This window comes from Symphalangus syndactylus, chromosome 2 (genome assembly GCF_028878055.3).
Source record: "Symphalangus syndactylus isolate Jambi chromosome 2, NHGRI_mSymSyn1-v2.1_pri, whole genome shotgun sequence".
NCBI classification, from domain to species: Eukaryota; Metazoa; Chordata; class Mammalia; order Primates; family Hylobatidae; genus Symphalangus; species Symphalangus syndactylus.
The window spans coordinates 61902162-61924231 of NC_072424.2; positions in this window are offsets into that span (position 1 = coordinate 61902162).

Below are 22070 nucleotides of genomic sequence, written 5' to 3' on the forward strand. Positions count from 1 at the left end.
TAGCATTAGGGCAAAGCAATAGACCACAAACAGAGATTAGAGGGTTTGGTCTGACACTGAGTTTTAACCTTTGTAAGGCTTCTAATTTTGGTTTCTAAAGTGTAGCCCATCAGGTTTTACAATAGAAAGCTTGACAAACTGTGTATTCTTCTCTTTGGTGAGCCCTAAGCTATAATTTTGTTTCTCCAGTATCATCAGACCTACAAAACTTCTGCTTGATTCTTAGCTCCTTGGCTGCCACTTTCTGCTTTGCCTCCCATCTGCTTGTTCTACGCATGCTAGGAGTCAAAAAATGCCTCTGAGGAAAAGTGATTTGGAAAGTTAGGCTTGTTTCTCTCTGTTTTTCTCTGGGACAATGGCCTCTCATATTCTGGATGCTTGGTATCACGGACCTCCAGTTTTTGTCTCCTTCACTAATTCATTTCTTTTGCTTGGTCTTTCAGGCTCAAGTCACTTAGGCATTGTCAAATGGACAGATGTCAGGTCTACCTTAAGGGGAACCCTCAATTCTTTGTTACTGCCCAGACAACTGTCTTATGTTTCACTTTCCTTCCAGATTTTCATCTTGTTTTCCATGAAGAGATGTGTTATAAACCGGTCATTTATGTTCAGAAGCATTCTATACCTCTATTTTTATCTCCTAATGTAAACATTATTACTTTTGTTTTAAACAGTCAATGCTTAAATTTATCCACATGCTTTCTTTACTCTCCATTTATTTATTTATTTATTTATTTATTTATTTATTTATTTATTTATTGAAGTGCATTGTTTCACATTGTTTAAATTCTTTCAATGAGAGTCTCTTGGTAGGAGATTTCACATTTGGTCTTATCTTAAAATATCATTTAAAAATATAGCTATTTAATAAAAATGTGTGTTACATAATTCTTTGCTAACCATTATTTTGTCTTAACAATTTGAAAGTATTATACCACATGCTTTGGCTTTCAGTTTTGCTATGGAGAAATTTCCCCTCAATCTAATCATTGCTCATTTTAAGTTATCATTTTTTTTCCTCTGTGTGCTATTAGAAGCTACTTTTGACTTGATCAAAGATGATATAATGTGTCTAAATGTTTATTTTTATTTGTAAAAAATGTATCAGAAAACTTAAGCATACATAAAATAAAAGGGAAGACTATAATGAATCCATCATTACCCCAATCTTTGCCCCAGCTTAATTACTAGCCTTTTCCCATTCCCATTGTATCTTTGTTTTCATATAATTTGACATTTTTTTCTCTTATCTGTCCTGGACAAATCCCAGTTGTTATCTCTTTTAATAGATTGTTCACTTCTTTAGTCTCTCCTGAGATAACCACTAGATGATTAAATCTTATTATATTTTTTCATGTCTTAAACTTTCAGTTTCATTACCTCGTCTTTCTCCATTACAATCTGATTAATGATTTTAGCTTTGGCTTCTAGTTCAAATTCTTTTTTCAACTTTGTTTAATCTACAGTTTAACTGACCATTGAGATTTTACTTTTAATTATATTTTTAGTCTAGTAGTTACATTTTTTTATTTTAAAACAGGTCAGTTAATTGTTGACAGATTTTTGACACTTGCTTATCACATACTCCTTAGGAGGACAGACTCTGAAGGATTTGATTTCTAGTGCTACAACTTGCACTGTGTGAATTTAGGCAAGTTTCTTAATTTCTCTAAGTTTTCATTTCCTTGTTCATAAAATTAGTAGCATCTACTTTTTAGAGTTGTTGAGGATTAGATGAGTAAATATATAAGTGAGGCATGCAGAACAGTACCTGATACAAATAAACATTATAAAAGTATTAAAAACAATATTTTGTTTCTTCATTTATTTCTTTAAATCTTTTAAAAAGTTATTTCTGCACACTATTTTATCATTTCAATAGCTGGTATGTTTATATTTATGATTCTATTGATTTTATTTCCACCGACTGTCATTGACATCATCTTGCTTTCTCATATATTTTGGAAACTTCATTTTTGTACTTCTTCCTGACCAATTTTCATTTCCTAGAATACTAAAAGCCTGACTTGAAGGTGCATTCCTGCATTTCTTTGAGATCTATTGTGATTCCCAGGGTGCTGAAGTCCCTGCATAACTTTAAGTTAATGTTCTGGTTTGGGAACCCAGAGCCAATTTGAGGGCAGACCTGTCGTTCTGAATTCTCTCTGGATACTCTTTTCCTAATATCTGAAGCTGAAACAGACTTGTAGTTCCCCTTTGCTGGTGGGAAATTGTAACTGTAGCTGATCTTTCACTGAAAGTGCAGATTTTGAGGGTCCTGGCTGTGTGAAGGAGTCTCAGAGTCCATCCTTCCAGGAGGCATGGACATTAGTGACCATGGTCTAGGTTTTTTTTTTTTTTTTTTTGAGACGGAGTCTTGCTCTGTCGCCCAGGCTGGAGTGCAGTGGCGCGATCTCGGCTCACTGCAAGCTCCGCCTCCCAGGTTCACGCCATTCTCCTGCCTCAGCCTCTCCGAGTAGCTGGGACTACAGGCGCCCGCCACCACGCCCGGCTAATTTTTTTGTATTTTTAGTAGAGACGGGGTTTCACCGTGGTCTCGATCTCCTGACCTCGTGATCCGCCCGCCTCGGCCTCCCAAAGTGCTGGGATTACAAGCGTGAGCCACCGCACCCAGCAGGTTTCTTGTATTCATAAACATCCAGGGACGTTATGGCTCCAGAGCCAGTTTACCCTTCTGGTTTCAGCTGTTTTGAGCCACTGCGGTGTTACCTTATTTTCATATAAACTTAGTTATAAAATTTAGAGTGAAATCTGTCACAATTCTTTTTGGCATCTATAAACTTTTTATTAACTCTTCTAGAATGTCTATGCTACTAAATTTTTGAAAGTTATATAGTCAAATCAGTATTTTCTTTGCCTTGTGTGTGCAGGCATGTTTGTCTGTGTGTGTTTGTGTACATATGCATGTATTTGCATTTTCCTTTATTGTATTTGGAATGTTTATAGCCTCTTCTTGTTTCTTAATAATTTGGTTAAACTTTAGCATTACCAACTGATTCCCTCCTTATGACATATAATAAAATCATAAGTTTGTACTTCTTTATCTTTTGCCTATATTCTTCTACTTCTGAATTTTTGTTGTTATTTATCCATTGGGTTTTCAATTTAGGATTACAACATTTTTATTATATTCGGCTACTGTAAATCCAATATTAATCCTTCATATTCTTGTGTTCAAACATATTCAGAGTTCATCTTCAGTCCTTTTACAATATAGTGCTCCAGTTTCTGAATTCTTTATTTGATCATCTTGAATTAATTTGATTTTTTCATTGAGTAAATTTAAAAAATGACTTCATGAGTACAATAATTCCAGAAATTTTGTTTATTTGTAATTGTTTCTATTGCCTTTATAAATGAATGACAAGTTGGGTGTTGAAAATAGGGATCACTCTTGCTTTATCCAGAACTATGTAAATACAATCATTCTACTCTCTAGTTCTATGGGATCAACTTTTTAAGATTCCACATATGAGTGAGATCATTTGCTATTTATATTTTTGTGACTGGCTTATTTCACTTAATGTAATGTCCTCCAGGTTTATTCATGTTGTTGCAAATGGCAGGGTTTCCTTCCTATTTATGGCTGAATAGTACTCCATTGTGTATGCATGCCACTTTTCTTTATACACTCATCCATTGATTGGCATGCAGGCTTATTCCATATCTTACTATTGTGAATATACTGCAGATATCTCTTTCACATACTGATTTTATTTCTTTTGGAAATACACCCGGTAGTAGAATTGCTGGATCATCTGGCAGTTCTATTTTTTTATTTTTTCAGGTTTGGTAGTTCTATCTTTAATTGTTTTCTATAATAGCTATACTAATATACATTTCCACCAATAATGTGAAGGAGTTCCCTTTACTCCGCATCCTCACTATTGCTTGTTATCTTTTTTCTTTCTGATAATCACCATTCTAACAAGTATAAGACAATATCTAATAGAGGTTTTAATTGCATTTCTCTGATGATGAGGGATGTTGATCATTTTTCCGTATTCCATTTAGCCATTCATATACCTTTTCTTGAGAAACATCCATTTAACTTCTTTGCCAATTTTTTAATTGCAGCATTTGTTTATTTGCTATTGAGTTGTTTCAGTTCCTTAAATATTTTGTATATTAACTTCTTGTCAGATGTATAGTGCTATGGTTGGATGTTTGTCTTCTCCAAATCTCATGTTGAAATTTGATTCCCAATGTTAGAGGTGAGGTCTAATGGGAGGTGTTTCAATCGTGGGACAGATCTCTTATAAATGTCTTGGTTCTGTCCTTGTGGTAATGAGTGAGTTCTTGCTCATTTGGTTCTTGTGAGAGCTGGTTGCTTAAAAGAACCTAGCACCTCCCCTTCTCTCTCTTGCAGCCTCTCTCACGTGTGACCTCTGCACATGCTGGCTTCCCTTCAACTTCCAACATGAGTGGAAGCAGCCTGAATCCCTGACCAGAAGCAGATGCTGGCACCATGCTTCTTGCACAGCTTGTATAACTATGAACCAAATAAACCTGGTTTCTTTATAAATTTGGCAGACTCATTGGTTCCTTTACAGCAACACAAATAGACTAAGACAGAAAAATTGGTACCAAGGAGTGAGGTGTTGCCATAAAGATACTTGAAATGTGGAAAAATGGCTTTGTAACTGGGTAGTGGGCAGAGGTTGGGAGAGTTTGGAGATCTCAGAAGGCAATAAGATGAGGAAATGTGAAACTTTATAGAGATTGCTTAAGTGGTTGTGATCAAAATGCTGATAGAAATATAGACAGTAAATGCCATGCTGATGATGTCTCTGGTGGAAATGAGAAACATATTGGTAATTGGAGAAAAGGGACCCTTGTTATGCCTTAGCAAATAACTTAGCTGCATTATAGGACATGACCTAGGGTTTTGTGGAAGGATTAAGAGTGATGACTTAGGGCACCTGGAAGAAGAAAGTTCTAAGAAGCAAAGCATGGAAGAAGTAATGTGGCTACTTTTAACAGCTTACAATCAGATATGGGAACAAAGGAATGACCTAAAGTTGAAATTTATAATTGAAAGAGAAACAGTATAAAAGTTTGGAAATTTTGTAGCCTGGCTGTGTGGTAGAAAAGGAAAAAGTGTTTACAGGAGAGAAAGTCAAGGGTGCTAGGGAGCAAACATTTACTAGAGAGATTAACATAGATAAAAGGGAACCAGATGTTAACAGTCAAGACAAGGGGAAATGGGTCCTGAATGCATTTGAGAAACCTTCAAGGCCTGGGGCACTGTTGCCCTGCACTACCTCAGGATGCTGCTTCCTATCTTCTGGCCACTTCACTTCCACCTCCAGCCATGGCTCAAAGAGACACAGGTATTGCATGGGTCATCACTCTGGGGGGTGCAAGCCATAAGCATTTGTGGCATCCATGTGGTGTTAAGTCTGCAGATGCACCGAATGCAAGAATAATGGAGGCTTGGCAGCTTCTACCAAGATTTCAGAGGATGTATTGGAAAGCCTGGGTGTGCAGGCCTGCCACAGGGGTGGAGCCACTGCAGAGGGTATTCACTAGGGCAGTGCATATTGGAGCCATAGCAACAGGGCCCTTACATTTGAGACCCAAGAATTATAAAGCCACCAGCAGTGTACCTGCTCAGTCTGGAAAAGTCACAGGCATTCAACTACAATATATGCAAGCAGCCAAATGGGCTGCACCTAGCAAAGCCATGTTGGGGAGCAGGGCTGCCTGAAGCCTTGGGAGCCAACCCTTGCACCAGTGGGCCCAGGCTGTGGAACATGGAGTCAAAGACTATCTTGGAGCTTTAACATTGAATGTCTGCCCTGCTGGCTTTCAGACTTGCATGAGGTCTGTTACCCCTATCTTTTAGCCCATTTCTCCCTTTTGAAATTGGAGTGTTTACCTAATGTCTGTTCCATCATTGTATTTTGGAAGTAAATAACTTGACTTTGATTTTACAGGCTTGTAACTGTAAGGAACTTGCCTTGAGTCTCAAATGAGACTTTTTATGTTAGACTTTTGAGTTGATGCTGGAACAGGTTAAAACTTTAGGGGACGGCTGGGCGCGGTGGCTCACACTTGTAATCCCAGCACTTTGGGAGGCCGAGGCGGGCGGATCACGAGGTCAGGAGATCGAGACCACGGTGAAACCCCGTCTCTACTAAAAAAAAAAAATACAAAAAATTAGCCGGGCGTGGTGGCGGGTGCCTGTAGTCCCAGCTACTCGGAGAGGCTGAGGCAGGAGAATGGCGTGAACCCGGGAGGCAGAAGTTGCAGTGAGCCAAGATTGCGCCACTGCACTCCAGCCTGGGCGACAGAGCGAGACTCCGTCTCAAAAAAAAAAAAAAAAAAAAACTTTAGGGGACTATTGGGATGGAATGATAGTACTTTGTATGTGAGGACATGAGATTTCAGGGGCCAGGTATAGAATGAAATGGTTTAGATATTTGTCCTCTCTAAATCTCATGTTAAAATTTTATCCCCAATATTGGAGGTGAGGCCAATGGGAGGTGTTTTGCTCATGGGAGTGGATACCTCATGAATGTCTTGGTGCTATCTTCATGGCAATGAGTGAATTCTCACTTGATTAGTTCCTGTGAGAGCTGGTTGTTTAAAAGAGTCTGACACTTCCCTCCTCTCTCTCTTGCCTGTTTTCTCTCAGATGTGATGTCAGCACACACTGGTACCCCCTTCACCTTCCACCATGAGTGGAAGTAGCCTGAGTGCCTCACTAGAAGCAGATGTTGACACCGTGCTTCTTGCACAACCTGCAGAAACATGAGCCAAATAAACTTAAAAATATATAAGTTAGCCAGGTTCAGCTATCTCTTTATAGCAATGAAAATAGGCTGAAACACATAGTTTGGATATATTTTCTCCCATTACGTAGGTTGTCTCTTCACCCTGTTGATTGTTACTTTTGTGTGCAGAAATTTTTTAGTTTGATGTTCTACTTATACATTTTTGCTTCTTGTGGCTATGCTTTTGATATCATATCCTAAAAATCTTGATCTGGACCTACGTCATGGAAATTTTTCCCCTGCTTTCTTCTAGCAGTCTCAGAGTTTCAGTTCTTATATTTAAGTCTCTAATTGATTTTGAGTTGATTTTGTATGTGGTATGAAGTAAAGGTCTATTTTTATTCCTTTGCATGTGGCTATCTGGTTTTCCCAACACCTTTTCATGAAAAGACTGTCCTTTCCCCATAACATGTTCTTGGCATCTTTGTCAAAAATCAGCTGGCTGTAAATGTGTAGATTAACTTCTGGGCTCTCTATTCCTTTTCATTTGTCTATGTTTTTGTTTATATTTTAGTGCCATGCTCTTTTGGTTACTTTAGCTTTGTATTACACAGATGACCATTGTGCAACACAAATTTAAACTGCACAGGTCCACTTATACTCAGATTTTCTTCCACCTTTGCCACCCATGAGACAGAAAGACCAACCCTCTTCATCTTCCTCCTCCTCCTCAGCCTACTCAACATAAAGACAATGAACATGAAGAACTTTATGATGATCCCTTCCACTTAATGAATAGCAAATATATTTTCTCTTTCTTATGATTTTCTTAACATTTTCTCTAGTTTGCTTTACTGCAAGAATACAATATATTATACATATAACATAGATAATAAGTATTAGTTGACAGTTTTTATTGTTGATGAGGCTTCCAATCAACAGTAGTTAAGTTTTGGGGGAGTGAAATTTTATACGTGGATTTTTTACTGTATGGGCAGTTGTGCAGTTAACCCCTGTGTTGTTCAAGGGTCAAATGTATTTCAAAATAAAGTAGCGTGATGCCTCTGACTTTGCTGGTTTTGCCCAAGATTGTTTTGGCTATTTAGGGGTGTATTGTGGTTTCATATAAATTTTAGTATTTTTTTATATTCCTATGAAGAATAACATTGATATTTTAATAGGGATTGCATTGTATTTGTAGGTTGCTTTGGATAGTATGAACATTTTAAGAATATTAATTCTTCTAATACATACACACGGGATATTTTTCCATTTATTGTTTTTTTCTTCAGTTTCATTCCTCAGTGTTTTAAACTTTTCATGCAGTGATCTTGCACCTCCTTGATTAAATTTATTCCTAAGCACTTTATGTTTTGTCGTTATTTTCAATGGGATTTTTCAAAATTTCTTTTTCAGATTGTTCAATGTTAGTATATAGAAATGCTACTGATTTTTGTATGTTGATTTTATATCCTGCAGCTTCACTGAATTCATTTATTAGTTCTAACAGTTTTTCCCCCCCTTTAGTGGAGTGTTCAGGTTTTTTTTTTTCAATATACAAAATTCAGTTGTATTTCTATATATTAAAATGAACAATTAGAAAGTAAAATTTTTTAAATACTATTTATAGAAGTATCCCAAAACACAAAACAGGTAAGAATAAATTTTTTAAAATATATCCAAGATCTGTAAAATGAAATCTATAAAACATTACTGAGAGAAATTAAGCAATACCTAAGTAAATTGGGAATGATGTTCATGGATTGAGAGACTAAATATTGTTTATGTCAGTTTTCCCAAATTGGTCTATAGCAGGGTTTTGCAATCTATGGCCTATGGACCCAATATGTCAAATTTTGTAAATAAAGTTTCATTAGAACACAACCATACCCACTTATTTATTAATATGTATATTCTAGTTTTTGTAAATACATAGGTATATACATGTCTATGTGTTTTTTGTTTTTTTCGTTAGAGATCTTTTTTTAAATTATTATTATTATACTTTAAGTTTTAGGGTACATGTGCACAATGTGCTGGTTTGTTACATATGTATCCATGTGCCATGTTGGTGTGCTGCACCCATTAACTCGCCATTTAGCATTAGGTATATCTCCTAATGCTGTCCCTCCCCCCTCCCCTCACCCTACAACAGTCGTGGAGTGTGATGTTCCCCTTCCTGTGACCATGTGTTCTCATTGTTCAATTCCCACCTATGAGTGAGTACATGTGGTGTTTGGTTTTTTGTCCTTGTGATAGTTTACTGAGAATGATGGTTTCCAGTTTCATCCATGTCCCTACAAAGGACATGAACTCATCATTTTTTATGGCTGCATAGTATTCCATGGTGTATATGGGCCACATTTTCTTAATCCAGTCTATTGTTGTTGGACATTTGGGTTGGTTCCAAGTCTTTGCTATTGTGAATAGTGCCGCAATAAACATACGTGTGCATGTGTCTTTATAGCAGCATGATTTATAGTCCTTTGGGTATATACCCAGTAATGGGATGGCTGAGTCAAATGGTATTTCTAGTTCTAGGTCCCTGAGGAATCGCCACACTGACTTCCACAATGGTTGAACTAGTTTACAGTCCCACCAACAGTGTAAAAGTGTTCCTATTTCTCCACATCCTCTCCAGCACCTGTTGTTTCCTGACTTTTTAATGATGGCCATTCTAACTGGTGTGAGATGGTATCTCATTGTGGTTTTGATTTGCATTTCTCTGATGGCCAGTGATGAGGAGCATTTTTTCATGTGTTTTTTGGCTGCACAAATGTCTTCTTTTGAGAAGTGTCTGTTCATGTCCTTTGCCCACTTGTTGATGGGGTTGTTTGTTTTTTTCTTGTAAATTTGTTTGTGTTCATTGTAGATTCTGGATATTAGCCCTTTGTCAGATGAGTAGGTTGTGAAAATTTTCTCCCATTCTGTAGGTTGCCTGTTCACTCTGATGGTAGTTTCTTTTCCTGTGCAGAAGCTCTTTAGTTTAATTAGATCCCATGTGTCAATTTTGGCTTTTGTTACCATTGCTTTTGATGTTTTAGACATGAAGTCCTTGCCCATGCCTATGTCCTGAATGGTATTGCCTAGGTTTTCTTCTAGGGTTTTTATGGTTTTAGGTCTAACATGTAAGTCTTTAATCCATCTTGAATTAATTTTTGTATAAGGTGTAAGGAAGGGATCCAGTTGCAGCTTTCTACATATGGCTAGCCAGTTTTCCCAGCACCATTTATGAAATAGGGAATCCTTTTCCCATTGCTTGCTTTTGTCAGGTTTGTCAAAGATCAGATAGTTGTAGATATGTGGCATTATTTCTGAGGGCTCTGTTCTGTTCCATTGATCTATGTCTCTGTTTTGGTACCTGTACCATGTTGTTTTGGTTACTGTAGCCTTGTAGTATAGTTTTTTTTTTTTTAAATCATATAAGATCATGTCATGTAAACAGGGACAATTAAACCTCTTTGTTTCCAATTTGGATGCCTTTTCTTTCTTTTTTTCCTCTTGCCTAATTGATCTGTCTCAGACTTCTAGTACTATGTTGAATAGAATTAGTGAGAGTGGGCAGCCTTGTGTTATTCCTGATCTTTGAGCAAAAGCTTTCAACTTTTCCTGTTGGGTATGATGTTACCTGTAGGTTTGTTATGTATAGCCTTTAATGTTCCTGGTAAATTCCTTCTACACTTAATTTCTTAAGAGTTTTTATTATTTAAAATGTTTAATTTTGTCCAATGCGGTTTTTTTTTGGCATCTATTGAAATGATTGTATGGTTTTTGTTCTTATTCTGTTCATGTGATGTATCACTGATATTGTTTGGCTGTGTCCCAACCCAAATGTCATCTAAAATTGTAGCTCCCATAATTCCCACATGTTGTGGAAGGGACCTGGTGGGAGATAATTGAATAATGGGAGTGGTTTTCCTCATACTGTTCTCATGGTAGTGAATAAGTCTCATGAGATCTGATGATCTTATAAGAGGTGTCCCCTTTCACTTGGCTCTCATTTTCTCTCACCTGGCACCATGCAAGACATGCCTTTTGCCTTTTGCCTTTTGCCATAATCGTGAGGCCTCCACTGCCACGTGGAACTGTGCGTCCACTAAACCTCTTTTTCTTTAAAAGTTACCCAGTCACATGTATGTCTTTATCAGCAGTGTGAAAATGGACTAATACAATCATATTTATTGATTTGCATATATTAAACCAGTCTTGTATCCCTGGGATAAATTCCACTTGATCATGAATAATGATCTTTTTAAAATGCTGTTGAATTTGGTTTGCTGGCATTTTATTGAGGATTTTTGCATCTTTGTTCTTCAGGGATTTGGCCTATAATTTTCTTTTATCTTTTAGAGACAGTATTTCTTGGTCACAAAGGCTGGAGTGCAGTGGAGTGATCATGGTTCAGTAGTGCCTTGACCTCCTGGGCCCAAGGGGTCTCTCCCTCCTCAGCCTCCCAAGTAGCTGGGACTGCAGGTGCATACCACCACCACACCTGGCTAATTTTTGTGTGTTTTGCAGAGATGAGGTTTTGCCATGTTGCGCAGGCTGGTGTCCTGGGTTCAAGCGATCTGTTTGCCTCGCAAAGTGCTGGGACTACAGGCGAGAACCACTGCACCCAGCCTTGGCCTATAATTTTATTTTCTTATAATGTCCTTTCTGTCTTTGGCACGAGGGAAATGCTACCACTGTAAAATGAAATTGGAAGTATTTTTCCTGTTTTTTTTTTTGGAAGAGTTTGAGAAGAATTGTTATTGCTTCCTCTTTAAAAGTTTGGTAGATTTCAGTCGTAAAGCTATTTAGTCTTGGGCTTTCCCTTTTGGGAAACTTTATTACTGTTTCACTCTTGTTACTTGTAATTGATCTGTTCAGGTTTTTATATCTTCTTGGTTCAGTCTTTGTAGATTGTATATGCCCAAGAATTATCCATTTCCTAAGTTATCCAATGTGTTGGCATATTAAATGTTCATAATAGTTTCTTATGATCATTTGTATTTCCATTCTATCAGTTGTAGCATTTCCTTTCTTATTGTATTTATTCGATTCTTCTCTCATTTTTCTTATTCTAGCTAAAGATTTGTCAATTCTTTTTATCTTCTCAAAAAACCAACTCTTACTTCTGTTGATTTTTTTGTATTTTTCTAATCTTTATTGTTTTCTTTTCATCTTTTATTATTTTCTTTATTGTTTTATTATTTTTCTTCCTTTTACTAACTTTGAGCTTAGTTTGCTCTTGTTTTTCTACTGCTTTGAGGTGCAAAGTTAGGTTGTTTATTTGAGAACTTTCCTTTTTCTGTAGGGGTTTATTGCTATAAACTAGTAGTTTATAGTTTATATATAGCAAGTTTATAGTTTACAGCAATAGTTCTAGTTTATAGACATAAACTTTATCAGTTTTCTCTATCACTTTCTCTGTCACTATTCTCTTTACAGACATAAACTAGAATTGCTTTTGCTGTATCCCATAAGTTTTGGTATGTTGTGTTTCTACATTTGTTTTTCTGAAAAAAAAATTAAAAATTTTCCTTTCAATTTCTTAAATGTCCCCTGTTTCTTCAACAGCATGTTGCCTAATTTCCTTGCACTCGTGAATTTTGTGAAGTTTTTTTTTTTTCTGTTATTGTTTCTTGTTTTATACCATTGTGGTCAGAAAAGATACTTGATATAGTTCTTAAACTTGCTAAGACTTGTTTTGTGGCCTAACATATAATCTTTCCTTGAAAATGTTAGATACACAGTTGAGAACAATGTATATTCTGCAACTATTGGATGTGGTGTTCTGTTTAGGTCTGTTAGGTCCATATGATCATATGGTTGGGAGTGTAGTCTAAGTTTCAGGTTTCCTTACTGATTATCCATCTAGATCATCTGTCCATTGCTGAAAATTGGATTTTTTAAAGTCCCCTATTATGGTTGTGTTGCAGTCTATCTTTCTTTCTTTCTTTTTTTTTTTTTTTTTTTTTTGAGACAGAGTTTCACTCTGTCACCCAGGCTGGAGTACAGTGGCGCAAACTTGGCTCACTGCAGCCTCTGCCTCCCGTGTTCAAGCAATTCTCTGCCTCAGCCTCCTGAGTAGCTGGGATTACAGACACGTGCCACCATGCCTGGCTAATTTTTGGTATTTTTGGTAGAGACGGGGTTTCACCGTGTTAGCCAGGATGATATCGATCTCCTGAACTTGTGATCCACCTGCCTCAGTCTCCCAAAGTGCTAGGATTACAGGCATGAGCCACCACGTCCGGCTGTTGCAGTCTAGCTTTCTTTTCAAATCTATTAATATTTGCTCTATATAATTAACTGCTTTGATGCTGGGTGCATATATATTTACAGTTGTTATATCCTCTTACTGATTTGATCCCTTTATCATTTTATAAAGACTTCCTTGTGTCTTCTTACAGTTTTTAACTTAAAGTCTATTTTCTCTGATATAGGTATAGCTACTACTCTTAAATTTTGATTTCTGTTTTCATGGTATATCTTTTTATATCCCTTTACTGTCAGTTTACATGTATTTTTAAAGGTGAAGTGAGTCTCTCCTAGACAGCATATTGTTGGTCTTGCTTTTTTTTTTAATCCATATAGTCATTTTGTTTTTTGGTTGAAGATTTTGATCTATTTAAGTTCGAGTAAATGATTGATAGGTAAGGACTTATTACTGCTATTTTGTGAATTGCTTTCTAATTGTTTTGTAGATCTTTTTTCCTTTCTTTCTCTCTTTTTGTCTTCCTTTGTGGTTATGTGACTTTCTCTAGTTATATGTTTTGATTCCTTGCTCTTTATTTTTTGTGCATCTACTCCAGGATTTTGCTTTGTGGTTATCATGAGGCTTATAAAATCAGATGATTATATAAGCAAATTATTTTAAGCTTATAATAATTTGGTAATTAAAAATAGCACTTTCACTCTACTCCCCTTACATTTACCACATTATTGTTGCTTTTTTTTTTTTTTTTTGAGACGGAGTCTCTTCGCTCTGTCACCCAGGCTGGAGTGCAGTGGCGCAGTCTCAGCTCACTGCAAGCTCCGCCTCCCGGGTTCACGCCATTCTCCTGTCTCAGCCTCTCCGAGTAGCTGGGATAGTTTTATCTTTTAACCTTCATACTAAAGATATAAGTGATTTACTTACCACTAGTATAGTATTATTCTAAATTTAACTGTGTACATACTTTTAACAGTGAGATTTATACTTCCAGATATTTTTGCATTACTCATTAGCATACTTTTCTTTCAGTTTAAAGAACTCCCTTTAGCATTTCTTGTAAGACAGATCTGATAGGGATGAACTCTCTCAGCCTTTGTTTGTCTGAAGAAGTATTTATCTCTCTTTATTTTCTGAAGGACAGTTTTAGGTGGTACAGTATTCTTGGTTAGCAATTTTCTCTATCACTTCAAATATATCATCATACTCTCCCCTAGTCTATAAGGTTTCTGTTGAGAAATTTGCTGCTAGCCACATTGGAACTTCCTTGTAAGTTATTTGCTTCTTTTCTCTTGTTATTTTCAGGATCCTCTCTTTCTTTTGATTTTTGACCCTTTGATTATAAGATGGGGAGGTAGTCTTGTTTGGATTGAATCTGATTAAAGACCTTTGACATTTCTATACCTGAATATTGAAATCTTTCAATAAACTTTAGAAATTTTTTGCTATTATTTCTCTAAAAACTTCCTATTATTTCACCTTTCTCTTCTCCTATGGCTCAAAAATTTACTCCTTGAATGCTGTTCCATAAATCCTATAAGCTTTTTATTCTTTTTTCTTTTTTCCCTCAGAGTATATATTTTCAAATAACCTTATTTTGAGTTCACAGATTCTTCTACTTAATCAAAGCTGCTATTGATGCTTTCCATCTCATTTATCAGTACTTTCTTTTATTGTATAGTTCCATCTCCAAAATGTCCATTTGATTGTCTGTTTTAATTATTTCAATCTGCTTTTAAATTTCTCATTCTGGTTTATTGTTTCCTCATTTCATTAAATTGTGTTTCTATATTTTTGAAGTTCATTGAGTTTCCTTAAACCGGTTTTTTGAATTATTTGTCAGGCAGTTTATGTAGCTCCATTTCTTTAGAGTCAGTTATTGGCAATTTTGTTTTTTAGTGATGCTATATTTCTCTGATTGTTCTTCATTTTTGTGGCTATGCATCAAAGTTTGCATATTTGGAGAAGTAGATACTTATTACAGTATTTGAAGACTGACTTTGTCTGAGAAAGCCCCTCAGCAGTCAACAGGCAAGACTTGTGATGTGGTTCCAAAGCCCAGGGCCACTGGAGCTTGTATGGTACTGGGGCATACCAGAAGACTGGGCTGTCTGTGGTTGACACAGCATTGAGGCAAGCTGTAAGTCTGAGGCTACCGAGTGCAAAGTGAAGACTGAGTCTGAAGCCTAAGGCCTGGAGCTGCTGGGTTCCACTTGGCACCAGGGCAAGTCAGGAGTTTCAGTCCATGGGTACTGGATTGTAATCTGGAGTTCTGGGGGCCTGCCTGGTGCTGGGTTATACTATGGCAGGCCTAGTTTTGGGGTTCAAATCTTATGCTCACTCTTTCCCTCAAATGTATGGTATCTTCCTCCTCACTGTGCTATCTGTGGTTGGAGGTGCAGTGACGTGGATATGAAAAATGGTCCTTCCTACAGTCTTTAATACATATTTTTTTCTTTTTTTTTTTTTTTTTATTATACTTTAGGGTTTTAGGGTACATGTGCACAATGTGCAGGTTTGTTACATATGTATCCATGTGCCATGTTGATTTCCTGCACCCATTAACTCGTCATTTAGCATTAGGTGTATCTCCTAATGCTGTCCCTCCCCCCTCCCCCCACCCCACAACAGTCCCCGGAGCGTGATGTTCCCCTTCCTGTGTCCATGAGTTCTCATTGTTCAATTCCCACCTATGAGTGAGAACATGCGGTGTTTGGTTTTTTGTCCTTGTGATAGTTTACTGAGAATGATGTTTTCCAGTTTCATCCATGTCCCTACAAAGGACACGAACTCATCATTTTTTATGGCTGCATAGTATTCCATGGTGTATATGTGCCACATTTTCTTAATCCAGTCTATCGTTGTTGGACATTTGGGTTGGTTCCAACTCTTTGCTATTGTGAATAGTGCCGCAATAAACATACATGTGCATGTGTCTTTATAGCAGCATGATTTATAGTCCTTTGGGTATATACCCAGTAATGGGATGGCTGGGTCAAACGGTATTTCTAGTTCTAGATCCCTGAGGAATCGCCACACTGACTTCCACAATGGTTGAACTAGTTTACAGTCCCACCAACAGTGTAAAAGTGTTCCTATTTCTCCACATCCTCTCCAGCACCTGTTGTTTCCTGATTTTTTAATGATGGCCATTCTAACTGGTGTGAGATGGTATCTCACTGTGGTTTTGATTTGCATTTCTCTGATGGCCAGTGATGAGGAGCATTTCTTCATGTGTTTTTTGGCTGCATAAATGTCTTCTTTTGAGAAGTGTCTGTTCATGTCCTCTGCCCACTTTTTGATGGGGTTGTTTGTTTTTTTCTTGTAAATTTGTTTGAAGAAGTTGAATCTCTGAATAGACCAATAACAGGTTCTGAAATTGTGGCAATAATCAATAGCTTACCAACCAAAAAGAGTCCAGGACCTGATGGATTCACAGCTGAATTCTACCAGAGGTACAAGGAGGAATTGGTACCATTCCTTCTGAAACTATTCCAATCGATAGAAAAAGAGGGAATCCTCCCTAACACATTTTACGAAGCCAGCATCGTCCTGATACCAAAACCTGGCAGAGACATAACCAAAAAAGAGAATTTCAGACCAATATCCTTGATGAACATTGATGCAAAAATCCTCAATAAAATACTGGCAAACCGAATCCAGCAGCACATCAAAAAGCTTATCCACCATGATCAAGTGGGCTTCATCCCTGGGATGCAAGGCTGGTTCAACATACGCAAATCAATAAATGTAATCCAGCATATAAACAGAACCAAAGACAAAAACCACATGATTATCTCAATAGATGCAGAAAAGGCCTTTGACAAAATTCAACAACCCTTCATGCTAAAAACTCTCAATAAATTAGGTATTGACGGGACGTATCTCAAAATAATAAGAGCTATCTACAACAAACCCACAGCCAATATCATACTGAATGGGCAAAAACTGGAAGCATTCCCTCTGAAAACTGGCACAAGACAGGGATGCCCTCTCTCACCGCTCCTATTCAACATAGTGCTGGAAGTTCTGGCCAGAGCAATCAGGCAGGAGAAGGAAATAAAGGGTATTCAATTAGGAAAAGAGGAAGTCAAATTGTCCCTGTTTGCAGATGACATGATTGTATATCTAGAAAACCCCATTGTCTCAGCCCAAAATCTCCTTAAGCTGATTAGCAACTTCAGCAAAGTCTCAGGATACAAAATTAATGTACAAAAATCACAAGCATTCTTGTACACCAATAACAGACAAACAGAGAGCCAAATCATGAGTGAACTCCCATTCACAATTGCTTCAAAGAGAATAAAATACCTAGGAATCCAACTTACAAGGGATGTGAAGGACCTCTTCAAGGAGAACTACAAACCACTGCTCAATGAAATAAAAGAGGATACAAACAAATGGAAGAACATTCCATGCTCATGGGTTGGAAGAAACAATATCGTGAAAATGGCCATACTGCCCAAGGTAATTTATAGATTCAATGCTATCCCCATCAAGCTACCAATGACTTTCTTCACAGAATTGGAAAAAACTACTTTAAAGTTCATATGGAACCAAAAAAGAGCCCGCATCGCCAAGTCAATCCTAAGCCAAAAGAACAAAGCTGGAGGCATCACGCTACCTGACTTTAAACTATACTACAAGGCTACAGTAACCAAAACAGCATGGTACTGGTACCACAACAGAGACATAGATCAATGGAACAGAACAGAGCCCTCAGAAATGATGCCGCATAGCTACAACTATCTGATCTTTGACAAACCTGACAAAAACAAGAAATGGGGAAAGGATTCCCTATTTAATAAATGGTGCTGGGAAAACTGGCTAGCCATATGTAGAAAGCTGCAACTGGATCCCTTCCTTACACCTTATACAAAAATTAATTCAAGATGGATTAAAGACTTATATGTTAGACCTAAAACCATTAAAATCCTACAAGAAAACCTAGGCAATACCATTCAGGACATAGGCGTGGGCAAGGACTTCATGTCTAAACCACCAAAAGCAATGGCAACAAAAGCCAAAATCGACAAATGGGATCTCATTAAACTAAAGAGCTTCTGCACAGCAAAAGAAACTATCATCAGAGTGAACAGGCAACCTACACAATGGGAGAAAATTTTTGCAACCTACTCATCTGACAAAGGGCTAATATCCAGAATCTACAATGAATACATATTTTTTTCTTATTGTGCTACGACTGGGTACTGTGATTTCTCACCTGGCTTCTTTTGCTCTTGTAAAAGTATTCTTGTACGTAAATAGTTGTTCAAGTTGATATTTCTGAAAGGGGATGATAGTTGGAGAGTCCTATTCTGCTATCTTGCTCCAACCCTTCTTCTGAGATTTATTCTTTAGAAATACCAATTATGTGTCTTTTTCTGTTGCCCATATTTATCATATTCTCTCTATTTTCTGTTATATCATTGTTCTTTACTATTTAACTTTGTGTAATTTTCTGTAGTCTTATGACTTACTCTATTTTTAGCAGCTTTGAATCTATATTCCAATATAGATTATTTAATATAATTCTATATTAAATCTACATGCCTTTCATTTCTCTATGGATTTATTGTTACCATCTATTTCATTCATGAGTTCTGCTAGGTAACTGTATTTCTTTTGATTGTTTCTTCATCTATTTTAAAATCTCTTGTGTCCATTTGTTTTATTTCAAACTTTCTAAATGATTTTTCTCAAGCTTTCTTTTGAGTTCTACTTTTGATGCAAAATTTTCATTTTTATTTTGTTTGCTTTATTTTTCTCATTATCATGTTGTTAATGTTGCTATTGTAGGACTTTAGCACAGGTGCAATGATGAATCCTTTAAACTTGGCATGGGCTTAGATTGTCACCCTGTGGTATAAAACAGAATCCACATAGACTTGTTCTCTGATGATCTCTTAGCCAATTTTTATCTTAACGTTCTGAGATTCTGTAGAAAAAAATTGCTAATAGGGCCTTCCACTATAGCCTAACATACTTTTAGAAAAACCTGTACCTTATTTAAGATTTTTAGCAGCCTTCAATATTATTTCTAGATTTGGTGCAAATTTTACTGTTGTATATCCTTTTAGTTTGTGATTTGAACTTATAGATGTTTCTTGGTCTTATAGTAATAGAGGTTTTATCTCTTTTTCATTTTTTAATGATCTGCGATTCAGGTAGATGAATTAAATAAAATTGCATATTTTGCTCTCTTTACTTTTATAATGAAAGCACCAAGGTAAATTTTTTTACACTCCCCTCTACTTATCAAACCATATTCATTAGTTCTCTATTACCCCATATAAATTGCCAGAAACATAGTAGCTTAAAACAACAAACATTCATTATCTTACCATTCTGTAAGTAAGAAGCATTAATGACTTTGATTGAGTTTTCTGCTTGAGTCTTTCAAGACTGATGAGGAGAAACAATTTTCAAGGTTATTCAGGCTGTTAGCAGAGGTCAATTTCTCTTGGTAGTAGGGCTGAAGCCTTTTTTTTTTTTGCCGGCTGTCAGCTGAGAGATTCCCTCACAGCTCTTTAAGGCCTTCTACATCCCTCATTACATTGGCCCTTCCATCTCCAAACCAGCAATCGTGCGGAGTCATCTCACACTTTAAATCTCTCTGGCTCCTCTTCTGTCTTGTCTCTTCTGCCACCAGCTAAGAACTCAGTTTTCAATGACTTACGCAATTACATTGGAGTCACCCAGATAGTCCTGAATAATTTATTTAAAAGTCCTTAAACTTAATTACTTTTGTGAAAGTCTCTTTTTCCATTTAACATAACATATTCACAGGTTTCAGAGCTTGAGGCACCAACGTCAATAGGGGGCCATTATACATCTCACTATAGACATTAAAGAGGGTGATCATATTTCTTAATGCATTCCAATCCTTAGCCCACATGCTTTCTAGATTAAAGTTTTTACTCTTCTGGAATAATATACATCATAATTAGATATCTCTCTTTGCCTGTTAGAACCTATGTATTTCATTTTCTTGCTTAAATTAATTAAAATACAATAATAGCTTTCTGTACTCAGAATTTAAACTTCCATGGTTCAAGAGATGGGCTCTAATTACTACTCTTTAATCCCACCCTCTTTTGCTCTACCCCCCTCATTATTATCTCTGTCCAACAAAATTGCTCACTCTGGTTTTTCAACTACACTTGACTCTGCCTCAAGTCCTTTAGACTTTTTCTTTCCTCTTTGTCAGACATTCTTGTGATGATCTGACTGTGCCTGACTCTGTTTTGTCATTTAGGTTCAAATAAAATGCCATCTTCTCAAAAATGCCTTCCCTGACCATTTTTGAGATGTCTGCTCATCACTCTCCTTGGCAATTATCAACCATTTAAGTATTTTTGTAGCATTTATCCTTATGTCCCTTCCTACATAGATGATAGAGAATGATTTAAAGATCGTACTTCCGAGTCATATCTGGCCTTATTAGTAAGTGGAAATATAAAAGTGATCTGGTAGATTTTCTTTATTATACTTTAAGTTTTAGGGTACATGTGCACAACATGTAGGTTTGTTACATATGTATCCATGTGCCATGTTGCTCTGCTGCACCAATTAACTCGTCATTTATATTAGGTATATCTCCTAATGCTATCCCCCTCCTGCCCCCTCCCCACAACAGGCCCTGGGGTGTGATATTCCCCTTCCTGTGTCCAAGTGTTCTCATTGTTCAATTCCCACCTATGGGTGAGAACATGCGGTGTTTGGTTTTTTGTCCTTGCGATAGTTTGCTGAGAATGGTGGTTTCCAGCTTCATCCATGTCCCTGCAAAGGACATGAACTCATCATTTTTTATGGCTGCATAGTATTCCATGGTGTATATGTGCCACATTTTCTCAATCCAGCCTATCATTTTTGGACATTTGGCTTGGTTCCAAGTCTTTGCTATTGTGAATAGTGCCACAGTAAACATACATGTGCATGTGTCTTTATAGTAGCATGATTTATAATCCTTTGGGTATATACCAGTAATGGGATGGCTGGGTCAAATGGTATTTCTAGTTCTAGATCCCTGAGGAATTGTCACACTGACTTCCACAATGGTTGAACTAGTTTACAGTCCCACCAACAGTGTAAAAGTGTTCCTATTTCTCCACATCCTCTCCAGCACCTGTTGTTTCCTGACTTTTTAATGATCTGGTAGATTTTTAGAAACCTGTCACCTAGTGGCTTGAGAAAGTAATCGTTTCTTAAATAATTTTATCTGTAATGTTAGAGTCATACTCATTGAGCTACGGAGTAAAAATGTTAGTGACAAGTCATGCAGTCTAGGTTCTAATGCCAGTTAGTGATGGGAAAGTCATTGCATCTTTCCCTCAGCTTTCCATTTCTTCTCATATAAAACAAGGGACATAGACAATTTAATCTCTTTTTATCTTTTACTGGAAACGCAGTGGTTTTGAGTTCTGAAGTCAGTTTGATATTAAGAAGTTCCAAAATTCCTGGTTTCTTTAAACCAGCAGTTTTTAAAGTGTGGTCAGCATGTCTCTGCAGGTTCCCCAGACCCTTTCAGAGGGTTTTTGAGGTTTAAAGTGCTTTTTAAAAATATTAAGATTTGGTCGGGCATGGCGGCTCATGCCTGTAATCCCAGCAACTTAGAAGGCCAAGGCAGGAGGATCACCTGAGGTCAGGAGTTCGAGACCAGTCTGACCAACATGGAGAAACCCCGTTTGTACTAAAAATACAAAATTAGCCGGGTGTGGTGGTGCATTCCTGTAAACTCAGCTACTTGGGAGACTGAGGCAGGAGAATCAGTTGAACCTGGGAGGCAGAGGTTGCAGTGAGCCGAGATTATGCCATTACACTCCAGCCTGGGCAACAAGAGCGAAACTCCATCTCAAAAAAAAAAAAAAATTAAGATTTATTTTTCCTTTTCACTATGTTGACATTTATACCGATGATGTAAAGGTAAAAACTACTGGGACCTTAGCATAAATCAAGGCAGTGGCACCAAACTGTAAACATAATTATAGCATTCATCAGGACACTGAAAAAAAAAGTATTCATATAAAAAAATCTGTTTTACTTAAGAATGTTTTTCATAAAGCAGCAAAAAAATACTAAATTTTTAAAATCTTGACCTCAGAGTACAAATATTTTTAATATTCTGTATGAAA